This window comes from Pristiophorus japonicus, chromosome 5 (assembly GCF_044704955.1).
Source record: "Pristiophorus japonicus isolate sPriJap1 chromosome 5, sPriJap1.hap1, whole genome shotgun sequence".
Classification (NCBI taxonomy): Eukaryota; Metazoa; Chordata; class Chondrichthyes; family Pristiophoridae; genus Pristiophorus; species Pristiophorus japonicus.
This window is the reverse complement of record NC_091981.1, coordinates 148,004,018-148,030,742: the sequence shown is the minus strand read 5'-3', so window position 1 is coordinate 148,030,742 and position 26,725 is coordinate 148,004,018. Positions and strand designations below refer to the sequence as shown.

At 43.5% G+C, this 26,725-nt stretch overlaps 1 long non-coding RNA gene across 2 annotated transcripts in view; it reads left to right on the top strand.

The window, feature by feature from the left end:
• Positions 1-19,684, top strand: part of LOC139264475 (uncharacterized) — a 64,586-nt gene extending 44,902 nt beyond the window's left edge. For both annotated transcript variants that reach the window (XR_011593349.1, XR_011593348.1), the window contains one exon: positions 18,598-19,684. This is a non-coding gene — a long non-coding RNA (uncharacterized lncRNA). The remainder of the gene's footprint in view (positions 1-18,597) is intronic.
• The last annotated feature ends 7,041 nt before the right edge of the window (positions 19,685-26,725 follow it).

Sequence of the window (26,725 nt, the reverse complement as noted above, 5' to 3'; positions counted from 1 at the left end):
ATCAGATAATTAAGACTTGCATCTTCATATCAGGCCAAAGAGGTGTGATGTGACATGACATTCTAGGGTGGGGAATGGATTGAAGAATTTGTCATTTATTTGAAACTGCAGGAGAAGGATTAATGGCAGTGATGACAAAGATAGACTGATAAACAAATGAGAACACTTCATTGATAAGTTGAGCTTTGAAGCTCTTGCTGCTGTCACTGAGGAGTCCTCCAAGTGACAGTCCTCCTGTTGCCTCCTGTTGCTCCTTTCCAATCTGTTCTGTCTCCAAAGCCACGAGAAGTGAGCACTGGTAGGATATCGGTTTATAAAATTATAGACCTGATTTGTCGAACCACAGTTACTGCTGGTGAGATTCTGTGCTGGCAGCAGAGCCACATAAAATGACAGCGCCACTAATGCAGTATTTACTGTTATGGTAAGTCCACTTTATTTCATGGTGTAAAGAAAAGCTTCAAAAATTACTGCTGACTAATTCTTCAAACTTGTGGTCTTGATCTCGAAAAGCAAGAAAACCAGAAAGGAGGCAGAGGAATAAATATTCCGATTAAAATCTTAAGTAAAGCCAAAATTAGATCATTCTACACATAAAGATACAGGTTACAATATGAGTTAATAGTCATTTAGGCCTAAAGCAACTCTGCACATAATTTGCATTGCTTTGAAAGAACCCTGCAATTTATAATCTTTGATTCCCGATTTACATAATAAATGTTTCAGGACAATGCAGTGAAAATGTCATGCCTAGGAACTGAGATCTTTCAATACAAAATTAATTATTGATGCTTTTACTGGTTAGGGTGCCTTCAACAAAAAGCAAAATTAAAAGGAGATTATTTCCCGTATCTATGCTGCCAAAAATTCCATGGAGACTCTAAATAATGGGGGGGAGTTACCCTTGGGTACGCATCACACAACTATAATTGTGTTAAATATTTACCAGGGTCACAATGGCAGAACAATTATATGATCAGTTATCCTTAGACATATTAACAAAGTTAATCAGCAAAAATCAAAGAAGAAATGGCAGGAGCTACAATATTGCAATTTCCACCAATAAAATAGATAGGCAGTTACTGCACTGACTCCATCAGATGCTGTTTGTATATCTGTGCTCCCTGCCCAACATTGGCACTTACACATTCAGAGCCCAGAGCAAACTGTTTGAAGTTAATATATGACTTCTGTTTTCTTACTTCCAAAAAAAAACATTGGTAGGTATGATGTATTTATTAACAGCATATTTAGTTATAGGAAAGATAGTAAGAGTTAAGGCCTTTGTAGCATTTTTCCTGCTCATCAATATGAGGATTTGCTGGTGCCAGGTTTTGGAATATGTTCCCAGGTCAGGTATAGCACAGCTACATGACATGCTCCCTCTACTCTGCTTAATTATGTGTCCCATGTCAAAGTGATCTTGCCAATTACTGCCAACAGGAACTATAGTGAGGCTTCCCAAACTAATTTCACAGAGGATCCATTACACTCAGCATTCAATGAAGACTTCCATCGCAGCAGCTGCCTCCCTTCCCAAGTTCCATTTCTCTTCTCCATCCCCATCAGAACCACTGCCCACTGCTCCTTCCGCACCCATGTAAGTGCCAGCAGAGGAACAGGGGCCTGATGTCTTATCCCATTTTCTTCTCATCTGCCCCTTTAAGTACCATTCCCCAGGACTGCCTGATGAAGGATGACAGTAGGCCCAGGGGAGCTTTTGCCAATGGGGAGAGAAAGTCCGCAGTGGCCTCTTCTCCCCATGGATGGGTCCCCATATGCTTACCTAGTAGGCCTCAAACTAAAGCTGGTAAGTTTCTGAATCTTTGGGGCTCTTCATTACATCATTTGGTGCTGCAGCAGCAGTCCTACCACAGCACCACATGATTTCCCTAACACACAGTGGAGAGGCTCCCTTTTGGGGGTGGCGGGAATCCGTCGGGAATCCGCCTCGCACAGAAAATGATTTGGGGTGACTGTGGAGTCAGAGGGATGGATGGAAATCCCAGCCCCTACTAATTCATCCCAAAGAGTGAAATTTTGCCCAGTGTGCCAAACCCAGTGCCTTGATCTTCTATGGAAATGTAACTGATCCTTCTCATTTTGCAACAACACCGAGAAAAAGAACAGTAACATAGAAACATAGAAATAGGTGCAGGAGTAGGCCATTCGGCCCTTCGAGCCTGCACCACCATTCAATAAGATCATGGCTGCTCATTCACCTCAGTACCCCTTTCCTGCTTTTTCTCCATACCCCTTGATCCCTTTAGCCGTAAAGGCCATATCTAACTCCCTCTTGAATATATCCAACGCACTGGCATCAACAAATCTATGTGGTAGGGAATTCCGCAGGTTAACAACTCTCTGAGTGAAAAAGTTTCTCCTCATCTCAGTTCTAAATGGCTTACCCCTTATCCTTAGACTGTGTCCCCTGGTTCTGGACTTCCCCAACATCGGGAACATTCTTCCTGCATCTAACTTGTCGAGTCCCGTCAGAATTTTATATGTTTCTATGAGATCCCCTTGCATTTTTCTAAACTCCAGTGAATAAAGGCCCAGTTGATCCAGTCTCTCCTCATATGTCAGTCCTGCCATCCCGGGAATCAGTCTGGTGAACCTTCGCTGCACTCTCTTAATAGCAAGAACGTCCTTCCTCAGATTAGAAGACCAAAACTGAACACAATATTCCAGGTGAGGCCTCACCAAGGCCCTGTACAACTGCAGCAAGACCTCCCTGCTCCTATACTCAAAACCCCTAGCTATGAAGGCCAACATACCATTTGCCTTCTTCACCGCCTGCTGTACCTGCATGCCAACTTTCAATGACTGATGTACCATGACACCCAGGTCTCATTGCACCTCCCCTTTTCCTAATCTGCCGCCATTCAAATAATATTCTGCCTTCGTGTTTCTGCCCCCAAAGTGGATAACTTCACATTTATCCACATTATACTGCATCTGCCATGCATTTGCCCTCTCACCTAACCTGTCCAAGTCACCCTGCAGCCTCTTAGCGTCCTCCTCACAGCTCACACTGCCACCCAGTTTAGTGTCATCTGCAAACTTGGAGATATTACACTAAATTCCTTCATCCAAATCATTAATGTATATTGTAAATGTAAATAGTAAAAGGAGTCCCTTTGATTAAGATTTTTTTCCGAGAGAATATTCTCCCTCTTAAAGGGAATATATTGTGCTTCAAGTCGCAGTTTCATTATTAAGCTACGGTAAAGATTAAACTTACGTGGAAGTGTGTGTGTGCAACATGTACAACTGTAGGTGTTTCTAGAATCTCAGTGTTACATATGTTTACATAGGACATACAACACACAAACAGGCTATTCAGCTCAACCAGTCCATGCCAGCATTTATGCTCCACTCGAGCCTCCTCCTGTCTTTTCTCATCTAACTGTATGTGCATAACCCTTTATTCCCTTCTCCCCATGTATTTGTCTAACCGCCACTTAAATGCATCTATACTAGTTGCTTCAACCACTCCCTGTGGTAGCAAGTTCCACAGTCTCACTACTCTCTGGCTAAAGAAGTTTCTTCTGAATTCCCTATCTTATATTGATGGCTACTAATTTTGCAATTCGCCACAACTGGTAACATTCTGCATCTACTCTATCAAAACATTTCATAATTTTAAAGATCTCTATTAGATCATCCCTCAGCCTTCTCTTTTCAGCTTGTTCATCCTTTCCTGATAGCTATACCCTCGCATTTCTGGTATCATCCTTGTAAATCTTCTCTGCACCCTCTCATAGAAACATAGAAACATAGAAAATATGTGCAGGAGTAGGCCATTTGGCCCTTCGAGCCTGCACAGCCATTCAATATGATCATGGCTGATCATACAACTTTAGTACCCCATTCCTGTTTTCTCTCCATACCCCTTGATCCCTTTAGCCGTAAGGGCCACATCTAACTCCCTTTTGAATATATCGAACGAACTGGCCTCATCAACTTTCTGCGGTAGAAAATTCCACGGGTTAACCACTCTCCTCATCTCGGTCTTAAATGGCTTACCCCTTATCCTTAGACTGTGACCCCTGGTTCTGGACTTCCCCAACATCGGGAACATTCTTCCTACATCTAACCTGTCCAATCCCGTCAGAATTTTATATGATTCTATGAGATCCCCTCGCATTCTTCTAAATTCCAGTGAATATAAGCCAAGTCGATCCAGTCTTTCTTCATATGTCAGTCCTGCCATTGCGGGAATCAGTCTGGTGAACCTTCGCTGCACTCCCTCAAGAACAAGAGTGTCCTTCCTCAGATTAGGAGACCAAAACTGTACACAATATTCAAGGTGTGGCCTCACCAAGGCCCTGTACAACTGCAGTAAGACCTCCCTGCTCCGATACTCAAATCTTCTCGCGATGAAGGCCAACATGCCATTTGCCTTCTTCACCGCCTGCTGTATCTGCATGCCAACTTTCAATGACTAATGTACCATGACACCCAGATCTCGTTGTACCGCCCCTTTTCCTAATCTGTCACCATTCAGATAATATTCTGCCTTCCTGTTTTTGCCACCAAAGTGGTTAACCTCACATTTATCCACATTATACTGCATCTGCCATGCATTTGCCCACTCACCTAACCTGTCCAAGTCACCCTGCAGCCTCTTAGCATCCTCCTCACAGCTCACACTGCCACCCAGTTTAGTGTCATCTGCAAACTTGGAGATATTACACTCAATTCCTTCATCTAAATCATTAACGTATATTGTAAATAGCTGGGGTTCCAGCACTGAGCCCTGCGGTATCCCACTAGTCACTGCCTGCCATTCTGAAAAGGACCCGTTTATTCCTATTCTTTGCTTCCTGTCTGCCAACCAGTTCTCTACCCACGTCAATACATTACCCCCAATACCATGTGCTTTAATTTTGCACAGTAATCTCTTGTGTGGAACCTTATCAAAAACCTTTTGAAACTCCAAATATACCACATCCACTGGCTCTCCCTTGTCCACTCTACTAGTTACATCCTCAAAAAATTCTAGAAGATTTGTCAAGCATGATTTCCCTTTCATAAATCCATGCTGACTTGGACCGATCCTGTCATTGCTTTCTAAATGTGCTGCTATTACATCTTTAATAATTGATTCCAACGTTTTCCCCACTACCGATTTCAGACTAAACGGTCTATAATTTCCTGTTTTCTCTCTCCCTCCTTTTTTAAAAAGTAGGGTTACATTAGCTACCCTCCAATCCATAGGAACTGATCCAGAGTCTATGGAATGCCTCCTTTTTATAATATGGCGACCAGAATTGTACGCAGTACTCCTAGTCTGCTCAAACCAAGGTTTGATACAAGTTTAACATAACTTCACTACTTTTCAATTCTATCCCTCTAGAAATAAACCCTAGTGCTTGGTTTGCTTTTTTATGGCCTTGTTAACCTGTGTCAATACATTTAGTAATTTGTGTATTTGTACTCCCAGATCCCATTGCTCCACTACATCATTTAGATTCTTATTTTCCAAGTAATATGTGACCTTCCTATTCTTCCTACCAAAAGGTCATACCTCACATTTATCTGTGTTGAATTTAATTTGTCAATTATATGCCCATTCAGCAAGTTTATTAATGTGAGGCATTTTTTTTTATTTATGTATTGTGTTTCTGTATTTTAAGGGATATTCTTATTGATAGTAATGGGAGCTCCGTACAACTGGAACTCACCATTAGTATCAATGAGAATATTCTATTTTCATTGGTGGTCCAGGCCCATGTGATCCCAGGATGCTCGTACGCTCCTGGGATGCACGGGCCTCTGCACTGGGCTGTGCATCTAGTCTTTGGAGTCGAAGTGTTCGTTCCTCTGGGACCACCAGGTACATTCGTAAAACAAATTTTGGTTGGAGGCATTCGCCTGGATGAAGTCTCCGACCGCAATTTCTGGCACAGAAAGTGTTAACTACTGCAAGTCAACCTATCTGCCAATGAAAATTAATCATTGTAAGCATGGAGTCTTATTCCTTCAGGCATTAATTGTTGTTGGAGATTTTTAAAATATCAAATTTAAATATTTTTTTACTTTTCCTTTCTGTTTCTTTTTCTCTCTCTTAAGTCAAGATTTCTTTTTCCCTTTATTTCTCTTTTTGTAAGCTGATTTGGCATTGAATTCACCTACTCTAATTTACACTTCTTTTTCAATCCTTGCACTGTTAATTTCACAATCCTTCAATCTGATTGGTTAAGGAGATACACTGTTGCTTTCCCTGTTCACTCAGGTCTCTGATGTCCTGTTTCCCTCGCTGTGACATTATTTATTGGAAAACCGCAGGAGCAAAATCCATTGAAATTGCATGTAGTGTGCCCATGATTTTCCACAAAGCCAACTGCTGCATGCAATGCCCCATCGTTGATGCAAGGAGACTGGAGAATGTTACCTTCTGTGTGTATTCCTGAAAAGAATTAGTACTCTACAATGAGATAGTGTAGGAATATAACACTCTATTCAAAAAAAATTAAACATAGGAGTACATGAAAGTGTGATGTAGGTACATTCTGTTTGTAGCCACCAGATGGCATCAGTGTTGGAGGCCACTGAGCAACATGCACATGGTGCTGCTCAGATATAAAAGGCCAGCCATTTTGAGAGTCAGACACTTTGGGCCTAAATAAAGCAGAGTCAAGGTTGTACCTTGCTTGGTTAAACAGTACTCAGTTTGAACCTTTATTGCATACATAACATTTGGCGACGAGAATACAAGAACCTTTGTTTGCAAGATGAGCATGATTGAACTTTTAGTGCGATTCGTGGAGGGAGAAGATTGGATAAACTTTGTGAGCCATTTGAACCAGTACTTCATGGCCAACAAAATGAAGAGGATCGACGATGCAGATCGGCGCCAGGCCGTGTTTCTCACTGCGTGTGGTTCAAAGATCTACAGTGTGATAAAGAATCTACTCATGCCTAGTTATCCAACAGAGAAAACGTACAAGGAGTTGTGTACATTGGTACGGGAGCACCTCAAGCCAGACGACGGCATCATCATCTCAAGATACAGGTTTTATACACACATTCGATCAGAGGGCCAGAGTGCGGCGGAATTTGTTGCCGACCTGAAACGTTTAGCGGGACCGTGCAAGTTTGGGACTTCTTTGTTATCGGTATCAACCACGAGATGATCCTGCGCAAACTTGTGGCTGTGGAGGAGTTGGATTTAAAAAGGACCATCCAGATCGCTCAATCATGTATGATGATGGACAGGAGTATAAAGCAAATAGCGGTGAGGAATCGAACTTCGGCAAGTACTGTAAATGCGATTGATTTGGCGTTCGACAGAGCAGCACATGGCAGAGCCTATCCAGCTGTGTTCGCGAAACTGTGGCTGCCCAAAGTCCGCCAGCAGGAATGTATCCGACTTCTCCGTGTTGGCGTGGTGGGGGAAATCATCGGCACCAGCAGTGCCAAATTAAGCAATATAGTTGCAAAGGCTGTCTGAGAGTGGGGCATCTTCAGCGCAAGTGTCTGCAGATGAGCAAGCGAGCTGCGACACACCACGTGGAGGATGAGTGTCAGACTAGCGCGGATCCGGATACGCAATCCGAGATGCCAGAGGAGGAAGTGTATGGACTGTACTCCTTCATAATCAAGAGTAAAAATATTTTGATTAAAGTGAAGTTTAATGGGATACCGGTATCGATGGAACTGGGCACACGGGCGAGTCAATCGATCATGAACGAAAGGGCATTTAATAAGCTGTGGGATACCAAGATTTTGAGGTCCAGGCTGAGCCCTGTTAACGCCAAGCTGCGCACGTACACCAAAAACTGATAAAGGTGATTAGCAGTGCACAAATTAATGTGTCTTATAACAGTGCGGTTCATGAGTTACTGCTGTGGATTGTTCCAGGCAATGACCAAATCCTGCTTGGCAGGAGCTGGTTGGAGAAACTCAGATGCGACTGGAACAACATAAAGGCGTTGTCGTCGGAGAAAGATACATGTGACCAAGTATTGAGCAAGTTCCCCTCACTGTTCGAACCGGCTATCGGCAAATTCACGTGAGCCAAGGTGCAGATCCACGTGGACTCAGATGTAAGACCCTCCATCATAAAGCTTGGGCAGTGTCATATATGATGAGGGAGAAAGTCGAAATTGAACTGGACAGACTCCAGCGTGAAGGGATCATATCACGGGTTGAATTTAATGAATGGGCCAGCCCCATTGTTCCTGTGCTGAAAAGTAATGGCACAGTCAGAATCTGTGGAGACTACAAGGCTATGATCAACAGGGTTTCAAAACTAGATCAGTACCCATTACCGAAGGCTGATGACTTGTTTGCGATGCTAGCCGGAGGGAAGTCGTTCACAAAACTGGATTTGACGTCGGCCTATATGACACAGGAATTGGTCAAAGAGACTTACATGCATTAACATGCATAAAGGACTGTTTATTTACCACAGGTGCCCTTTCAGAATTCGCTCAGCTGTAGCAACATTCCAGAGGGATATGGAAAGTCTACTGAAATCCATCCCCAGAACCATCGTGTTCCAAGATGACATCCTGATCACCAGTCGTGACTCCAAGGAACATCTGAACAACCTGGAAGAGGTTCTACTGCGTTTGGATAGAGTGGGACTCAGACTGAAATGCTCGAAGTGCGTCTTCATGGCACCAGAGGTCGAATTCCTCGGGAGGAAAATTGCTGCTGATGGCATCAGACCTACTGATGTGAAAACCAAGGCCATCAAGAATGCACCCAAGCAGCAGAATGTGATGGAGCTGTGTTCATTCCTGGGTCTACTCAACTACTTTGGTAACTTCCTACCTAAATTGAGCACTTTACTTGAACCACTGCACATGCTATTGAGAAAAGGAGACAACTGGGTGTGGGGCGCATCGCAAGACAGAGCTTTCGAGAAAGCCACCAATCTGCTTTGCTCGAACAAGCTGCTGGTACATTATGACCCATGTAAATGTTTAGTTTTGGCCTGTGACGCATCGTCATATGGAATTGGTTGCATACGCCAACAAGCCAATGAATCGGGGAAACTTCAATCTGTCGCGCATGCATCCAAAGGTTTGTCCAATGCAGAAAGAGCCTACAGCATGGTAGAAAAAGAAGCTTTAGCATGTGTGTATAGTGTTAAAAAGATTCATCAATACCTGTTCGGTCTGAGTTTCGAATTAGAGACTGATCACAAGCCGCTCATTTCATTGTTTTCCGAGAGCAAAGGTATCAATACCAACACTTCATCCCGCATCCAAAGGTGGGTGCTGACATTATCTGCCTATGATTATGTCATCCGCCACAGACCTGACACAGAGAATTATGCTGATGCTTTGAGCCTGAAACGCCACAACCGGCAAATTTAATGTTAATCATGGATGCTTTTGGGAGTGAAGGAACCCCTATCACGGCTCAACAAGTTAATACCTGGGCCAGCCAGGACCCGATTTTATCAGTGGTAAAGGGTTGCATCCTCAAAGGGGATTGGTCTGTCATACCTAAGCAAATGTGTGAGGAGGCCAAACCGTACATTCGTCGCAAGGACGAACTGTCTATTCAAGCAGATTGCATATTGTGGGGCAATCGCGTTGTAATGCCCAAGAAAGGGAGAGAGAAGTTTGTGCGTGAATTACACAGCCGACATCCTGGTATAGTGATGATGAAGGCCATCGCCAGGTCCCATGTATGGTGGCCAGGAATTGATTCGGAGCTGGAAGCATGCATGCATCAGTGCAACACTTGCATGCAGCTCAGCAAAGCACCAGCGGAATCGCCGCTGAGTCTGTGGTTGTGGCCATCCAAACCTTGGTCCAGGATCCATGTAGATTTTGCAGGTCCCTTCCTGGGCAGGATGTTTTTAGTGGTGGTGGACGCTTAGTCGAAGTGGATAGAATGCATAATCATGTCATCCAGCACATCCACGGCAACCATAGAGAATCTCAATTTCATGTTCGCGACACATGGTCTGCCTGACATAGTGGTGAGAGACAGTGGGTCGTGCTTCACCAGTCAGGAGTTTCAGGAGTCTGTGAAACTCAATGGCATAAAACATGTAAGTTTAGCACCGTTCAAGCCTGCATCCAATGGCAAGCTGAACGTGCAGTACAAATTATCAAGCAAAGCATGAGGAGAGTAACCCAAGGGTCACTGCAGACCCGCTTGTCCTGCATACTGCTGAGTTACAGGACAAGACCCCACACACTCACAGGGGTCTCGCCTGCTGAACTCATGATGAAAAGAGGTCTTAATAAATAATCATGTTGAATACAGAAGACAAAGTCAACAAGGGTACCACGACCGGGCAACTGTGTCATGCGAGATTTCTGTTAATGATCCTGTGTACGTGTTGAATTATGGTCAGGGTCCCAAATGGATTGCTGATACGGTCATGGCCAAGGAGGGTAACAGAGTATTCGTTATTAAGCTCAAGAATGGGCAAACTTTCAGGAAACACATGGATCAGACAAAGCTGAGGCACACAGACGAGCCAGAACAGTCGGACGAAGAAACCATCGACGACCAACCAACCTACCAGCAGTCTTCAGAGGACTCGAGGGTCATCAGTGAACCCGGAATTTTCATCATGGACCTGTTTAATAAAAATGGACTTGCAATTCCTGACATGGCCACTGCCACGCCCAACAAGTCAGTCATCCAGCCATCAGCCACAACAGACGCCGCATACTCACCCAAGGCTGGAATCGAACTGAGACGGTCAACCCGGGAGCGCAAAGCCCCGGACCGTCTCAACCTGTGAAAGACTGTGATAAGTTCTCATGGGGGGGGGGGGGTATTGTCATGTATGTACATTCTGTTTGTAGCCACCAGATGGCATCATTGTTGGAGGCCACTGAACAGCACACACATGGTGCTGCTCAGGTATAAAAGGCCAGCCATTTTGAGAGTCAGGCACTTTGGGCCTAAATAAAGCAGAAGCAAGGTTGTACCTTGCTTAGTTAAACAGTGCTCAGTATTGCATACATAACAGAAAGCTACAACACAGGCAGGCCAATCAGATCAACCAGTCCATGTTGCCGTTTACATGGACTCACTGATTGGATGAGCCATATTATCAGGGACAAGTTAGTAACGTCAATGTTAATCATCTTGTTTGGTTATAGTCTATCTATTTCACAATATTTGAAGGATCAATATGCTTTCGTGTTAAAATGGCATCATGACTGTCTCACTAGAGTTACTAATTAGCTAATTCACTTCATTATTATTTTCAAAATATTTAAATATGCATGAAGACTGCAAAATTCAGCAAAAATGTCTACTATATTCATCTATAAATTCAGTGTGTTATTTTAATTAAAATGATTAGCAGCAATTTTGGTTTGACCTTCCATGACCAGTAATATTAGTAATTTCAATTACAGAAGTGAAGAAATGTTTCTGATTATAATTTTTAGATGCGGGATAACACATTGGTGCAAATATGTCTCAGCAAAGCCACACAGGAACTGCAGTACATGTGTCATTAATTTATCCGTGGCCCAGCTCAATTCAACATGATGTTCAGTGTGTCATTATAGTATTATTGCTTGTGGCATATATGATTAAAGATGCTAGGGGTGGCCACAGGACAACAAATGTAGCAGAGTAAGAGCCAAATTGTTTTGAAAACAGGAAGTGACCTAACCCATTCAATTTGGATCATTTTGAAGTTAGGTTTTGCATGTCCCATATAAATCTCCCAGTGAGCATAAACTCTGGCATTTACTCCATTGCACTGTTGGCTTGCCCAGCACAATACCAGCTGCTGAATAAACAGAGCCACAAATGCAAGAAACACAAATGGTAAATCAAATGATTGTGTGATTCTAAATTGATATGCCATTGCTTTTCCATTCATTTTTTAGAGACTGCAATAGTGAGACCCTTCCTTTGGTACAGTTAAATTCTGGTTTGAATATTGCAGGGGAGGGGGTGAAACTTGCACCTTTGCCAATTTTAGTGCAAAAGTAGATGTGAGTAAAAAGTCACCATTTTGTGCTGCTGTCTATGTTTTTACTGAGAATAGTGAAAACACGAATGTCATCCCCATGTTTTTTCCCAGATGATTATCAAATCCTGGCAAATTTACTCATGGGTTGCAGCTGACACCAACATGGCAGACAATGTGCTGCCAGCATGCAATATAGAAGTAGTTAGAATCAATCAATGTGGCGTTTGTGGTGGTTTTAGACTGTCATGTATGGCTAGTTCTGGAGCATAGGTCTTCAGCACGACAGCCAAGATGTTGTCGGGGCCCATTGCCTTTGCTGGGAGGGGCAAGATCATGAAGGGATTTGAAAATAAGGATGAGAATTTTGAAATCAATACGTTGGCTTAAATAGGAGCCAATGTAGGTCAGAGGGCACAGGGGTGGTGGGTGGATGGATGGGACTTGGTGCGAGTTAGGTCACAGGCAACCATGTATACTAATTGTATAGTCACATAATGTGTGCCACCAGAGGGCATTGCAGTGGGAGACCTGAGGGTCATCTGCAGGGCCCAGTATAAAAGGTTGCACCATGCTTATGCCTCACTCTGGAGTTACAATAAATGGTACTAAGGTCACAACAGCTCAAGCACAATACTAGATCTCATGGAGTCATTCATAAGAGTATTAAAGACATAACAACTGGCGACGAGATTACGAACTTTCATGCAAAAATGACTACCGTTGGTGCATTAGAAAAGTTCTCAGAGGGTGAAGATTGGCAAGCCTTTATGGAGCAGCTCGACCAATATTTCGTAGCAAACGACCTGGTAGGCGATGATCCGGCCACACTGGCAGATAAGCGCAGAGCTATCCTGTTGACGTAAAATTGAGGTCATCCAAAACTTGGTTGCCTGTGACCTAACTCACACCAAGTCCCATCCATCCACCCACCACCCCTGTGCCCTCTGACCTACATTGGCTCCTATTTAAGCCAACGCATTGATTTCAAAATTCTCATCCTTATTTTCAAATCCCTTCATGGTCTTGCCCCTCTCAGCAAAGGCAATGGGCCCCGACAATGTCTTGGCTGTCATGCTGAAGACTTGTGCTCCAGAACTAGCTGCGCCTCTAGCCGAGCTGTTCTAGTACAGCTACATCACTGACCTCTATCTGACAATGTGGAAAACTGCCCAGGTATGTTCTTTCCACAAAAAGCAAGACAAATCCAATCTGGCCAATTACCGCCCCATCAGTTTACTCTCAATCATCAGCAAAGTGATGGAAGGTGTCATCAACAGTGCTATCAAGCAGCACTTGCTCACCAATAACCTGCTCACCGATGCTCAATTTGGGATCCGCCAGGACCACTCAGCTCCAGACCTCATTACAGCCTTAGTCCAAACATGGACAAAAGAGCTGAATTCCATAGGTGACGTGAGAGTGACTGCCTTTGACACCAAGGCAGCATTTGACCGAGTGTGGCATCAAGGAGTCCTAGTAAAATTGAAATCATCGGGAATGATTTTCTATGTTTCTATTTCTCTACAGCAGAGAGTTGTTGATGCCAGTTCGTTCGACATATTCAAGAGGAAATTAGATATGGCCCTGATGGCTAAAGGGATCAAGGGGTATGGAGAGAAAGCAGCAAAGGGGTACTGAGGTGAATGTCAGTTATGATCTTATTGAATGGTGGTGCAGGCTCGAAGGGCCGAATGGCCTACTCCTGCACCTATTTTCTATGTTTCTATGAATCAGGGGAAAACTCTCCACTGGCTGGAGTCATACCTAGCACAAAGGAAGATGATTGTGGTGGTTGGAGGTATCATCCCAGCCCCAGGATATCGCTGCAGGAGTTCCTTAGTGGCAGTGTCCTAGGCCCAACCATCTTCAGTTGCTTCATCAATTACCTTCCCTCCATCATAATGTCAGAAGTGGGGATGTTCGCTGGTGACAACTCCTCAGATAATGAAGCAATCCATGCCCGCATGCAGCAAGACCTGGACGATATTCAGGCTTGGGCTGATAAATGGCAAGTAACATTCGTGTCTCAAAAGTGCCAGGCAATGACTAACTCCAACAAGTGACAGTCTAACTACCGCCCCTTAACATTCAATGGCATTACCATCATCGAATCCCCCATCATCAACATCCCGGGGAGTCACCATTGACTAGAAACTTAACTTACTAAAACTGTGGCTACAAGAGCAGGTCAGAGGCTGGGTATCCTGTGGCGAGGGTCTCACCTCCTGACTCTCCAACGCCTTTGCACCATCTACAAAGCACAAGTCAGGAGTGTGATGCAATATTCTCCAGTTGCTTGGTTGAGTGCAGCTCCAACAACACTCAAGAAGTTCAACACCATCCAGGACAAAGCAGACCGCTTGATTGCCATCCCATCCACCACCTTAAACATTCACTCCCTCCACCATCAGCGAGCATAGCTGCAGTGTATATCATCTACAAGATGCACTGCAGCAACTTGCCAAGGCTTCTTCGGCAGCACCTCCCAAACCTGCGACCTCTACCACCTAGAAGGACATGGGCAGCAGGTGATTTGGAACACCATCACCTGCAAGTTCCCCTCAAAGTTACACACCATCCTGACTTGGAAATATATCGTTGTTTCTTCATCGTCGTTGGATCAATATCCTGGAACTCCCCCACTACAGCACTGTGGGAGTACCTTCATCACAGAGACTGCAGCAGTTCAAGAAGGCAACTCATTATTATCTTCTCGAGGGCAATTAGGGATGAGCAATAAATGCTGACCTTGCCAGTGACATCCACATCCCATGAACAAATATTTTTTTTTAAATCTCTGTAATCTCCTTCAGTCTCACAACCCCTTGAGATATCGATGTTCTTCCAATTCTGCCCTCTTGAGCATCCTGATTATAATCGCTCAACCATCGGGGGCGTGCCTTCAGCTGCCTATGTCCTAAGCTCTGGAACTCCCTCCCTAAACCTCTCTGCCTCTCTACCTCTCTTTCCTCCTTTAAGACACTCCTTAAAACCTATCTCTTTCACCAAGCTTTTGGTCATCTGCCCTAATTTCCTCCTATGTGGCTCGGTGTCAAATTTTTGTCCTGTGATGCCTCTTGGGACATTTTACCACATTAAAGGTGTTATATAAATACATGTTCTTGTTCTAAACATAAAGTATGATTATTGTGCATACCAAGAATATAGAAGCATTTTGATGCTGCGCAGCATTAGTAACTAGCACGTTAATAGGTTTATGTGAAATTTGTTCATCCATTACCTTTCAAAACCATGGACCTGTATATTTTTAAACAGGTTTATTTTAAGTGTATTCAAACTTGTTAAAATATTAGATAGATGATTTCATATGAATGCAAAATCACACGATGCAATTTCAATCACTTCGTGTGATAAGTTATACTTTAAAAAAAAAATCAGGATTCAGTGGTTAAAGTGATAGTGCTGAAAATTTCAGTGAGGTAAAGATGCTCACTGAGATAAAAGTGCTCAATGAGGTAAAAGTGTTGAGCAAAACAATATTGGCATTGTTGATATCTTTTATTACTTTTGCAATGTCTGATTGGGGAATGGAACACTTGTAAAGAATCAGGCAGAATTTTAAAGGGAGATTATTGCTGATTTGAGATGTGCCGTCCGTCATTTTCATCACAGTTATATCAAGCACAAGCAAGACATTAGCATTTCTGTGACAAAACAATATGCTTCAATGTGAGTTAAATCATTGTTGCCTGTGTTTGAGAAACAAATGACATAGCTTCTGCAAACTCTTTTTTTGAGATGACAATATCCATTAAAATGAAGATAAAACTAAATAAATAGATAACAGCACAGAACTATGCAGTTATAGATTAATCGAGCAATTCACTACACATCACTGGATAATCATGCACACATCAAACTATTAGAATTCAATTGTGCCAGATTACCCACCCATTACTCTCATTTGAATGCGTTATAGTATTTGGTGTCATTTCCTGTTGCTCACTCATTTTCCATTAATTCTTTAACATACCACGCATATGAGAGTATAAATTACACTGTAAAGCTATCATACTCATTCAATGATTGGCAGAGGAACTTAGTTTGTCAGCAAAAAATTAACAGCAGCGTCCCCTACAGGAGATATCACTTGACAGCAACATCATTGTATCAAATTGGGATTTTGCTTAGTTTATTAAATATCAGTATATCTTGATGCCCTGTCCTACTCAATTTTTAAAAAATCACAAGTATTATGACATCCTTTAAAGATATAAACACACTGACAGCAAATTCAACAATGTTTTGCAGTTTTACCTAAATGTCCTGATTCCAGATAGCATTGATTGTGTTGTGCTTTTATTAAAAAAAAGATTTTGTAATTTATTTTTAATAACCTTCCAATATTGGGCTTTCCGGACCATCTCCTTTCAAGAGAGTGGCAGGCAATTATTCCCAGACCTTTGATATCAGCTAATAGGAAGCACAAAACCACAAGCTAGACTGACTTCCCAGCAGTTGCCTCCTTTCCTTCTTGTAGACTCAATTTGGTGCCACTGCAAGATGGAGATTGTGGACTCATTTCTTTCGGCCCTTTTACAAAGAGTATAGTGGAAAGAGATAGGTGGTACTTCTGTCATCGATGGCCATCTCTAATATAATCCAAAGGACCCAGGTTTCCATGGGACTTACACGTTGCTGTCAGGTCTCTACTTAAAACTAAGTTCACAGAGCTGGAGTCCTTCCATTTTAGCTCTTATGGGTTTTGATTTGGAGTGATGGCCGACAAAAGATTAATGGGGGAGAGGAACTCCCATTGTGGGTCTCCATTTGAGCATAACTTCCCTGTGACCCAATTTAAATGTAAAAGTACCTTTTGTGAGAAATTGCAGACACAAAACCATGTTCAACTATTCGGGGTCAACATACATTAGGCTACAACATACTATACCACCTGCTGTCGAGTTCTGTTGTGTTGCTTTAAGTATTGACCCTCAGTAAACATGTTGTACGGAATAACAGGCAAATTATTTAATCTTTACTTTACGTTTCAAACCACAGGATTACAAGTAGCATAATATTGTACCATAATTTTACTGATATGGCTCTAAAACAAGGATAATGAAGAAAATTAATTCTTCAACAAATATGCAAAGCTTCTACATGATGTGTTCTCATTCATTTACCTTCTCTGTGTCATGCTCTGGGCTGCCCGTATAAGCTAATTTATGACGTGCTTGATCCAGTTCATAGTACCGCTCTGTTAGGAGGAGCACTTGAAATTATGAAAGTAATGGTGAAGAATCTCTGAAGTATGTCATCATATGAGTGATTTTTAAAATGTTAAATTGAGGGACAAAATATGGACAAGTCATCAATATATACAGACATTCAATAAACTGGGCAAAATCTCAATTTGACTGATAATGACATTATTGTGTGATACTGGAAAGCAGCTTGCAGAATGATTGAAATCTTTGTTATATATTACTAGTTAATTCCTATAATAATTTAGACTACAGTCTGTTACACAATCAAATTATTTTCAAATTTATTTCACCATATATTACAGCAGCTTTTCATTTATTCTGCTTTTTTATATTAAAAAACATCACATATCATTTAGCTTCATGAATCTCCTGTGGTGTTGCCCATGGTAACTTGAGAATATGCTGCTTTATAGTGATAGGATCATTAAATTGAGTAACACACACACACTTTAACATGTATATAGTTCTTACAACCTGTATCACACAACCTTACTCCCTATGTCACAATTTTTGTCATACACTGTGATACTGTGAACACTTAGCAGTGCCTGAGGTCATGCCTAAAAGTCATACTTAATTATAGTGACCCAGATTTTTTGGTCAGCAGTGAACGAATGGCGCCGGCTTGCCCACAGACTTTCTATTTGCTTTTACACTAGTACTTGTTGTGATCAGAAAGCCATTTCGGCACAGCGCTATTTACTGTGAGATCTGGGACCTGTGTGAACAGGGAAACCAATTGTGTATCTTCTTAACCAATCAGATTGAAGAATTCTTACAAAGGCATGCATAGTTTGAAGCAAGAAGTGTCAGTTAGAATAGTTAATTGAATGCCAAATCATGTACAGAAAGCAAAATAAAGAGAGTGAAAATAAGATTGGACTAAGAAAGACAGATAAAAGAGACAGATTTTTTTTATTTTGTAATGTTTGCAACAATAATTACATTCTGAAGGAATGAGACTCCACACTTGTAAAAATTAATTTTCAGTGCCAGAGAGGTTATTTGGCAGTAATTAAGACTTATCATAGCATAAAAAATGTACTGATACTGGAATAGACAAGCTATAACTTTGCCAAGTTTAATGGGTATCTATCGTGTAAATACTGCAACTTCATGCTGTTCCATACGTTTCAATGCCGAGTCTCTCAGCGAGGTACTGTTATAGCACAGCTTTTGGAGGAACAGTGCAACTCAGAGAGCAACTTACTGATTTCCGCATTTAACTGTGCATGTGCAGTCACCGAAAGTTGTTGTTCGATTTACTCTTTAATAACGGTGAGTGCTGATAGCTTCACCATTATTTTTACTGCAAAATCTGGGTCATTATGTTTAATGAGCCACACATGAGTCACCTTAGAACCTTTAAATCCTTTTTGGTATGTTTCTTCTACTCAGATTTTACAGTTTGATGCTAAGTCATTTTAATTTGTTGCTTGCTCCCAGGAGATAAATAGCTGGATTCCATTTTGCCTTCTGGTTCCTTGCAGTCTGTAAAACACGTCGGGAAACCATTTGAAGCCTTTCAAGCTTTGCAATTCTGTTTCTTCAGCTCTGATTATACAGCTTCATGCCTTCAAACAGCAGCAATGCTACAGGAGATGGGCTAGCATATTATACAATGATGTTTCTATCTTAATGGCTCTGTTCCAATAGGCATCAAATGACTGGCTTGAGAAAAGCTTACTGCTGCTTTGGTGTAGCTGTGTGTAGACCTATCTATTTTGGACTGCAAATTCTAACTGGAGCGGAACAAAAATGTGATCTTTGATCTGCTCAAATGTTCCATCTTGTGGTCATCTCGAGACTAAATGCTTTTTCGCAGGAAAATTTGTCTATATAAAAAAAAACTGCAGATACTACGTGTTCATTAATAAGTTCTTACCTTTTCAGCTCTGATTTGTTGCTGTTTTATGAATGTAATGTTTGAAGCAATATGTCACATTGTATCTGATAGTATAGAATCATGGCCACAAGGTCACGTACTTCTACTTCAGTGGTGCTGAGCCATACCAACCTTCTTAATTGAATCCTGTTGCGCTCCAAGCTCCAAGTATGTTCCAGACCTGGCATCTCAAGCTTAATTGGAATTGTATGTGCAAGCTAGTTGCCAACCACTGATGTGCAATTGGAATCTTTTTTTGTTAATCTTCCTCTCCTCAAAGCATTGACTCCTTGCTGGGATACAGTTCTACCAGTGCCATTCGGTACCTTGTCCAATGACCATTCTTCATGCGTGAGCCCAGATATTGAGCAGCACAACCAAACCCCCAATCCTGTCCTCATTGAACATTCCCAAATACACACTTTCCAGCAAAGCTCCCTGGGTACTAAGCAAGAATGGAAATTGTGGCACTGAGATCAATCATAGTGCCCCTGCTTTAGATCAGATAAATCAGCACAGAAATTCTGGTCTGTATGGCTCAATCACACACCTCTTTTTCCAACTGAGTGTTTGGTGAGCTTGCCATTTAGATCCGTGATCATTTAAAGGGAGAGGATATAGTTCACCAGCTACAAAGATTTTTTTGGTGCTTTTCAGGTGCACAATAAAAAATAGATTTTGAAAGCATTTGTATGTCTCATTCATTTTACAATACAAAATGAGAAGCTGGGCAGGCCCCGAATGTTCCAATCGCATCAATTATTACCTATTAGAATGGTGGATTGTCCCTCTATAAGGGAGAGGAAGAAAGATGTATGAAATCTGAGGTCAGAATCTGGGGCTGGGGTGAGGGGGGTAGAGTCAGTTATTGAAAAATTGTATGGAAAAGCCATTTGCTAATTGGATTAAAATGGTAATTTAATAAATGCCAAGAGCAGCATTGAAGCAGCAGGAATAACATTGTGATACGTGACAATGGCACCCAGGAGATACTGGGATGAAATCTGCTATTTTAATACACATTAATTATCTTCCGGGGGACTACGAGTCAGCACATTTTAAAGATAAGTAAAAGGAATGGGGAAACTTTGAATCCTCACAATTACTTTGCCAATTTACTGCATGCCAAAAGTTTCCTGAGTACACACCCACTGTGAGTATATACTGCAGAATCGCAGGTCACTCGCTGACATTTTCCAATACGCACTGGTCGTGATTAAGGATCCTTGTCACCAGCATTTACTCGGAAAGTTTAGGCCCATGTTGCTGCATTTTAATGACATTTCTTTGACAGTTAAAAGCTACATCAAGAAAATGTCTGGCTTGGGAGCAGAGATGAAATGGAGGTGATTTCAATGCAAGCAACTAATTCTGGAAGGGAGACCCTACTTGATGAGATTTACTGCTTTTCGCTTGCCCCCAGCAAGTTGCTATATCCCAGCCTTCTGTGTACCTGGAGCTGGCTGGGACAGGGATGGAATGTTAATTATAGAACACTTTGTTTGGATTAGGCGGCCGGCCTCTCCCAGAAGCTCACATGGTGGGGGGGATTTTCGGTGCTGTTGGGGCTCCTAAAGATGCTACAGCAGGCATGTAAAGAAAGATTTATTTGTGGTAGGTAAAAATTGAACAGAACCTGAAATAATCTTCAAACACTGGGACAGCAGCAGTTACGCGCTCTTTACTTCACAGATACAGCTGTGAATAAAAGGAAGCTGCTTTGTTCGATATCTTAACACACTCTTACCACAGGAAAACTGTCCACACTGCATGGAAGGAGGTGGCGCAGAGGGCGAATGTCATGTTCTGCATCATGATGGCTTGAGTCCAGATGAGGAAGTAATTATAGAAACAGAAAATGCTAGGACTACTCAGAAGGTCAGGCAGCATCTGTGGAGAGAGAAACAGAGTTACCATTTCAGGTCGTTGTCCTTTCGTCAGAACTGAGAAATAAGTTTTTCACTCTGAAAAAATCTGCTAACATAAAGCTGCCCAGCAATTTCCTGCACCAAGCACAAGGGCAAAGTATACATGCCACAAATTGTTTCTTCTCAGCCTGTTGCACCATAGCAGCAGTCACAATGCAAAAAAATTCAGACAGCCATCCGACTCTTTCACATGTATACCCAAGCTGTAGCTTTCTAGTTACAACTTAAAACCACAACTTCATTGCACTAAACCCTGAAAACAATGTCCCACCCCAAAAAGAAACTTAAGTGTAAGATATATGCTCATTTACTCACACGTGCACTAGGATGTTGGATGAACATTTTGGTATTATTTCATATTCGCTTGAAACCTCTTAACACCAGTTGCCTGCTTGCAGCAAAAGGTGACACATAACAGGAGGGAGCCCAGCAATTTTAGGGGTCGAAATTGTCCCCGCCAAAAACGCAGCGCACTTACCCTGTTTCAGCTGGTTTTATCGGTGTGGTGGATGCAGTGGCCTGTTGAGCGAAATTCTGTTCTGTGGTTTTTTTCCAGCAGCCCGAAAGTTGGTCATAATGGGGGCGGAAGTGTGGTAGTGAGTGGAAGTTTACACATTAGAGGGGCGGAGGTGGGGGGGCGGACGGAGCATCCGCTGCTGTCAGTCATCAGCATAGCGCTGATGATGTCATCATGCTGGCGCGTCACCACATCTCTCCCCTTTACTTAAAGGGGAGGGCCACTGCGATTCTTTAAATTAGCTCCATTGGGCCACTAGAGAGGGTTTCGGCCAGGCCAGCAGCCTGGCACCCAAGCGGAGAGTGGCCTGGCTGAAACCCTCTCTGGTGACCCAATGGACCTAACTTAAAGAATCGTACCCAAGAGGAGGATGCCAGGCTGCCTGTTGGCAGCCCGACCGAACCCGGGAACATAATTGTCGGCCGACAAAAAAAAAGATGGTGGCTGTGGCATTGAGCCGTCCCCTTTAATGGCAGCTGCATCACCATTTTGCAAACACTCCAAGCACAGTGCTCTGGCAGAAAAGGCTGCCGGTGGCACCGAGCGGTGGGTGCAAGATTTTCTCAGCGGAATTTTGCGTTCGGAGGGGGAACATCGGCGGTGTGGCGCTCTGATGATGCACTTAGGACGGATCGGCAGCAGCGGAGCAGTAGTGGGGGGAGCTGGTCACCGCCGGGATACCACAGGAGCAGAATTTTCAAAATGACGGCCATTCCACAAAAAATTGGCGGCCATTCCACTCCGCAATGTGGCCGCCGATTTCCAGTGGTAATAGGCTTTAAGGGAAGGGGCAATTTCAGCCCCTTAACTCTTGAGTTTATTTGAAGAGACGACCCTCAAAATTGTAGGAGTGGAAAATGTGAAGGGAATGGGGAAGGTTAAAACGAGAGGGCTGGATTTTTGGTTTTGGTCATTTCAGGGTAGTAATGATGGCGGGGCAGGAGAGTTTGCGCCAGGAAATGGTTTGCGTCCTTAGCCATAAAATTCATCAGCTGGGCCCTGAGTGTGGAGCAGAGCACGAATGGAGGCTTTGCACACCTATTTTAGGGTGCTAGGCCGGCTGACCATCCGAAAATCCCCAGCTAAACAGCCAGCCTCAGAGCGCCCTAAGATGAGGCTTGCTTGAAGAAAAAAAAAAATCGGCAAAAAGCACACAAAAAAAATCCCCAATACCTTGACCACCCCACATTAGGATAAATCGCAAAAATAAAAATAAACAAAACAATCCCACTTACCTCATTCATTACTTACTGCACTCACCACTGCCAGGACAGCTCTGACTGGCTGATCAGCGCTCCCGCAAAGCCGGCAACTAGCTGCAAGCTGGCCGGCCGCCCTCCTGGAAACCATTCCCGCCGCTATTGCCGCCCCTCCGGGGCAGCAGAAGACCGAAAAGCCAGCCCAGAGTGTTCCCCAAGTTCAGAGCTAGTACCATCCTTTACCTGTTATTCTTTTTCTCTTTGCTTGCTTGCTCACACACTGAGCCACACACTCCAGCACACCATAAATACTGGACCTGAAACATCATACTTCAACAAAATTCTCAGAACATGGTCTTGTCATAAACAAAACCTAAGTACAAGGCCTCCTGGCAACACCCTCGCTCCATGCACTGGCATCTGCTGGACTATGTCATCGTCCGAGCGAGGGACCGCAAGGACGTCCACATCACCCGCGCCATGACAGGAGCTGAAGACTGCTGGATTGACCACCGTCTAATCCGCTCTGATATCTCCATCAACCTAGCCCCAAAACAGCAGGGGCAACAGAAATACAGCCACAAAAAGATCAATGCTGAAGCACTCAAAGACCCCGCAAAGAAAGCCCTACTCAGCCAAAGCCTCACAGTCAACCTGACGACCTCCAAGGAACCGGAGCGGCAGAGCGTCCATAGTGTCTGGGCTGCCCTCAAGTCCACCATAATTAGCACCAGTGAAGAGACTCTTGGTTACCACTTTGTCAGAAAAATTAAAAAAGCAAATTATTATTTAAATGGAGAAAAGTTACAAAACGCTACAGTACAGAGAAACCTGGGAGTCCTTGCGCATGAAACGTAAGAGGTTAGTATGCAGGTACAGCAAGTAATCAGGAAGGGAAATGGAATGTTGGCCTTTATTGCAAGGGGGATAGAATATAAAAGCAGAGAAGTCCTGCTACAACTATACAGGGTATTGGTGAAACCACACCTGGAGTACTGTGTATAGTTTTGATCTCCTTATTTAAGGAAGGATATACTTGCATTGGAGGCAGTTCAGAGAAGGTTCACGAGGTTGATTCCAGAGATGAGGGGGTTGACTTATTAAGAAGGGTTTAGCAGGTTGGGCCTATATCATTGGAGTTCAGAAGAATGAGAGGTGATCTTATTGAAACATATAAGATAATGAGGGGGCTCGACAAGGTGGATGCAGAGAGGATGTTTCCACTCATAGGGGAATCTAGAACTAGGGGGCAGAGATTCAGAATAAGGAGTCGCCCATTTAAAACTGAGATGAGGAAGAATTTCTTCTCTCAGATGGTTGTAAATCTGTGGAACTCTCTGCCCCAGAGAGCTGTGGAGGCTGGGTGATAGAATATATTTAAGTGATATACAGATATTTGAGTGATAAGGGAGTAAAGGGTTATGGGGAGTGGGCAGGGAAGTGGAGCTGAACCCAAGATCAGATCAGCCATGATCTTATTGAATGGCGGAGCAGGCTCGAGGGGCCAAATGGCCTACTCCTGCTCCTATTTCTTATGTTCTTAAAACATCAAGACTGGTTCGATGAGAATGACCAGGAGATCCAGGAGCTAATAAACTGCAAACGCAAGGCATTTCTGAATTGGAAACAACTCCACAACTCGAGTGAAAGAAAGCAGACCTACAGACAACTGAAGGTCGATGTCCAATGAAAAATTTTTGGCCTAAAGAACAAATGGTGGGTTGAAAAAGCGCAGGAGATCCAGCATCAAGCTGACAATCACGTGGATTTTTTAGACAATCAAGTCCACATACGGCCCAAGCACTCAAGGTCCTATTCCACTGAGAGCCAAGAACGGAGAGGTGCTCATCAAGGTCAGAGAGGCAGTCAGTGCCCGCTGGAAGGAGCACTTCGAGTATCTCCTCAACCCGGACTCTGTCTTTGACGTGAGTGTCCCCCTCCATCCCACGGAATGCTACCCATCTCCACCTCGGCACAATCCCAGCCTGGCATAAGGTTGAAAAGGGCCTCCGACAACTGAAAAACAAAGCATCTGGAGCAGATGGAATCCCTGCCGAAGTACTAAACAATGGTGCAGAAGTACTCTGGGTGCGAATCCATGACATCATCTCTCTTATCTAGAAGGAGGAGAGCATGCCAGAGGATCTCAGAGATGCCGTAATCGTGACCATCTTCAAGAAAGGGGACAAGTCCGACTGCTGTAATTACACACGAGTTTCCCCGCTGTCTGCCGCAAGGAAAATCAGCGCAAGAATCCTCTTCGATCGTCTCCTCCCATTACTGAAGAGCTCCTCCCAGAGTTGCAATGCAGATATTCCACCCACTAAGGGGCACAATGGACATGGACTGCGTGAAAAATCCTAGAAAAATGTAGCGAGCAGCATACGTGGCTTTCTTTGACCTCACAAAGGCCTTCGACACTGTCAACCAAGAGGGATTATGGAGTGTCCTTCTCAAATTCGCCTGCCCTCAAACATTCGTCACTATCCTCCATCTGCTTCACGATGACATGCAAGCCATGATTCTTACCAATGGATCCACCACAAACCTAATACAAGTGCTGACTGGGGTCAAGCACCAATGCTCTTCTTAATCTTCCTCGCTGCAGTGTGTCACCTCACCCTGAAGTGGAGTTAATCTACAGGACAAGCAGGAAATTGTTCAACCTCCAGTCCAGATCCAAGGTTGCTCCAACCTCTGTCATTGAATTACAATATGCAGATGACACTTGTATTTGTGCACACTCGAACTCCAAACTGTTTTGTATGTATATATCCTGTACACCCAACGTACAGTTACATACGACCATTGAATGTATCTTCACACTGTATACAATATGTCTTTACCACCAGAGGGTACAACTGGTGGAGACCTAGAGGTCACCTGCACACTGCAGGTAACCAAGTATAAAAGGGAGCTCACCTTACTGTACCTTCATTCAGGAGCTGCAATAAATGGACTAAGGTCACAACTGTTCAAGTGCAATACCTTACCTCGTGGAGTCATTACTAGATTGCTTACAGACACAACACAAACCATCGTTGACATCTTCACTGAAGCGTACAAGAGTTTGGGCCTCACATTAAACACCAGTAAGACAAAAGTCCTCCACCAATCTGCTTCCCCACCGTACTGCTCCCCGGTTATCAAGATCCATGATGAGATCTTAGACAATGTGGACCACTTCCCATACCTTGGGAACCTACTATCAGCAAGGGCAGACATCCATGACGAAGTCCAACACCACCTTCAGTGTGCCAGTGCAGTCTTCGGTCGCCTGAGGAAAAGAGTGTCCGAATTCCAGGATCTCAAACCCGGCACCAAGCTCATGGTCTACAGAGCAGTAGTAATACCCGCCCTCCTATATGCTTCAGAGACATGGACTATGTACAGCAGGCACCTCAAAGCACTGGAGAAGTACCATCAATGCTGCCTCCGCAAAATCCTGCAAATTCATTGGCAAGATAGGCACACCGATGTCAGCATTCTCTCTCAGGTCAACATCCCAGCATCGAGGCATTGACCACACTCGACCAGCTCCGGTGGGTGGGGCACATTGTCCACATGTCCAATGCTAGATTCCCGAAACAAGCACTCTACTTCAAGCTCCATCATGGCAAGCGAGCTCCAGGAGGGCAGAAAAAATGCTCCAAGGACACCTTCAATGCCTGCTTGAAAAAATGCAACATCCCAACTGACTCTTGAAAATCCCTGGCTCAAGATCACTCAAAGTGGAGGAGGAGAATCTGAGGAGGCGCCGAACACGTCGAGTCTTTTCACCAGGAACACGCGGAAGCCAAGCACAAAAAGCGGAAGGAGTGTGCGACAAATCAAGCACCCCACCCACCCGTCCCTCCAAACACCATCTGCCCCACCTGTAACAGAGATTGTAGATCCGGCATTGGCCTCTTCAGTCATCTTAGATCTCATTTTAGTGTGGAAGCATGTCATCCTCAACTCTGGAGGACTACCTAAGAAGAAGAAACATTCTTCATTTTCACACTACTCCACTTAAGTGTCAGCTTACATTATGTGCTGGATGGGG